The 3,077-nt window shown below is 37.4% G+C and overlaps 1 non-coding gene across 1 annotated transcript; it reads left to right on the forward strand.

The window, feature by feature from the left end:
• The first annotated feature begins 427 nt into the window (after nucleotides 1-427).
• LOC142164467 (small nucleolar RNA R71) lies at nucleotides 428-534 on the forward strand. The gene has a single exon (XR_012695235.1). It is a non-coding gene; the product is annotated as a small nucleolar RNA R71 (small nucleolar RNA).
• The last annotated feature ends 2,543 nt before the right edge of the window (nucleotides 535-3,077 follow it).

A 3,077-nucleotide genomic window follows, 5' to 3' on the forward strand; every position in this document is an offset into this window, starting at 1 on the left:
CAGGTGAACTCCATGAAAAACTAGGATTCCTCTGACCCATTGCATTAAAATTGTAATTTCCTACATTATCCACTTCCTCAGTTGAGGCTTGACACTTATGAGTAGGGTGTCGTTTTCTACATATATCACATGCTGCGTGAGGCTCATTTTGTACCGAGGCTAAGGCCAGCTTTCGTATTTCCTTAGCCATAACATCAAGTTGTACCTGCACAGATGTATTAGCATCAACTTGGTGAACACCACCTGATATTCTCCTTTCAGCACTCTCAGAGGGCCACTATTTGCATCTTCAGACAACTTATCAAGAATTCTGACTATCTCCTCTGGAGTCTTCTTCATCAAAGGGCTTCCTGCTGCATTGCTCAATGTTCTGCGTGAAGCCGATGTCAATCCATATCAAAAGTCCTGGAGTTTCATCCAGAGTTCAACTCCACTATGTTGATACTTTTTAACTATCTCCTTAAATCTCTCCCATGCTTACAAAATAGTTTCAGTCTCTTTCTGGAAGAAGTTATGGATTTCTCTTCTAAACTTGCCCGTTTTAGCTGAGGAGAAATATTTGTCAAGGAATTTTTCGGTCATCTCCTCCCACGTTCTAATCGATCCCATGGGTAAGCTTCGAAGCCACTACTTTGCATAATCTTTGAGTTTGAAGAGGAATGTCCTTAAGTACACTGCATCTCGTGACACACCATTATATTGAAAGGTGTTCATAATCTCCTCGAAGTCCATTAGACGTGTATTTGGATCTTCGTTTGGGTTCCCTCTGAAGACACAACAATTCTGAAGGGTTTGAAGAAACCCTTGCTTTAATTCGAAATTGTTAGCTGCAATTGGAAGTTGATTTTGAGAAATTCTTCAACCCCTCTCTTCTTCATAGATAATCTGTGTATCTTTGATAATTGCTTTCTCATCACCCAGTGCATCTTTTTCTCATTGTTGTGCTGCCTACCTCGCAGCCAAATCTACATTAGCATCATCGTTTCCACCCATAGTTTCTTTGGGTGAGGATTGCCCAACCTTTTCTAACGTCTCACTGAGATTTCTTTCCTTCATCAGTTGTCTCAATTGTTTTTCTATATCTGGATCGTATGTTAGCACTTCTTTCACAAAAGCTCAAGTCATAGACCAACCTCAACTTGTAACCTGCGCGTAGTCAAAGAACACCAAACGTAAAAGAGAAAAAAAAGAAAAAGAAAAAGACAAATTCTTGAATTAGCACTACAAATTATTTCAAACAATATTGATTGCCAATCCCCGGTAACGACGCCAAAATTTGACGAGCTCGAAATACACACCTAAATTTTGCTTGCTAATCAAATATAGTATAGTATAATATCATATGCACATGGATTAGATTTAAACAGTATTCTCATAGTTTCTAGCCTGGTTGCAATCCAAGATGATCAACAATTGAGATTTATATGATTTCCTACTAAAATTAACTAAGAATCTAAAGCTATTGACTAATGACAATCGCAACAAGGAACAAGCAAAGAAGGTTAGCAATGGGAGAAGATAGGGTTTTGATAGGATAGGTGCAAGATAATTGTTTCGGATCTAACTCTAGGTAATTCACTTCTAATTTTTAAGTGAGTTTCTCGAATTCACTCAATTATTAGTTCAAACATTCAGCAAAAACTCCTCTCTCGATTAAGTCTTAACCTTACAAGATGAACCAATTTAAGCAAGTGAAGATATGCAAGAATGCGTAGTGGATTGGTATTTAGGAGAACCTCTCTCGATTATCCTCCTAACTAGGTTTAATCAATGATTCAACTACCCTCTTTCGATTACTAAGAAGAATAAATGAACTTAACAAACAATATAATTCACAGATATCACAAGTTATGCCTCTCTCGATTACATGAACAAGTGATTATAAATGCAACAATTAAATCATCCAAAAATACTTCAATACATAAAAATATAGTTATAACCTACAAACAATCATCAATACACCAAATCCATCAAACCCTAAATAAAACTACTCCATAGATATGGAGGAATTCATCACAAATAAAATTAAAGTATAGAAAATATAAATTCGATCCAAACTCGGGTCTTGAGTGAGGAAGGAATGATGAAATCCTCTTGCTTTTGCTCCTCCCACTCCTCCTTTTCTTCCTTAGGTCTAGCGTATGTCAAAAGTCTAGAAAATAATATTTTTCATGTATTTATATCATGTAGGATTGGGCCCATACGAAACCACCTTCTCCTAGTCGAAATAGGATTTTCACTCTGTAAACAAATACACAGGCACGCCGCATGGGGCGATGCTCCATGCGGAGCATTAGTCGGGAAATCCAGAGAGCTAAACATCTGTCACGCAGCAAAAGTTGGGCTGCCGCGGCAGTGGGGTTTTCTTAGAGTACAGCTCCAACTTTAATTTTTGACTTCCAGGCTTGGTTTTCGACCCCCGAACATGATCCTGACTTAATCCCCTGGGATTTTACTCAGACTACAAAGCTCCAAATAGCTCAAATTTATTTTATAACATCTACATAGCTTGGAATCACTCCTACAACGTATAAAACACACAATAAGTGCAAAACACTAATAATTAAATCTTAAAACAAGTAAAGTGCAGTGAATTAGAGTGCATTAAGTGACTAAAATACGGGATTATAGCCTACCATCAATTACCTAAGACTTCAAAATGAAATGTGATTAGAGATCATGTTAGATTAAATCCTATTACCAAGAGTTGTTGGGAAGATATTCAAAAATTGGTAAAAGTCATGATTACTTTACGAGCCCGTAATTCGATAAGTTTCTTATCTTCCTGGGGATCGGACCAAACACCTCGGTAGTGCTATAAAATATCAATATGAGATGCATCCACGAATCGGGCCGTACGACCTCGGTAGTATATGTACACGACTTTGAATCGGTCCGAACGACCTCGTCATAATTCGTGTGTAAAATCGCTAGGAGTCCGAATAACCACGAGATTACCCTCGTCATTAAACTTGAAAATTACGTAATATTCTCTTTATGACTTGAGATCGGATATCTAATTGATGGCTCTTATTTGTTGAGATATCATGTGGTACTTGGGGTTATTTAAACTGATA

This window comes from Nicotiana tabacum, chromosome 9 (assembly GCF_000715075.1).
Source record: "Nicotiana tabacum cultivar K326 chromosome 9, ASM71507v2, whole genome shotgun sequence".
Classification (NCBI taxonomy): domain Eukaryota; kingdom Viridiplantae; phylum Streptophyta; class Magnoliopsida; order Solanales; family Solanaceae; genus Nicotiana; species Nicotiana tabacum.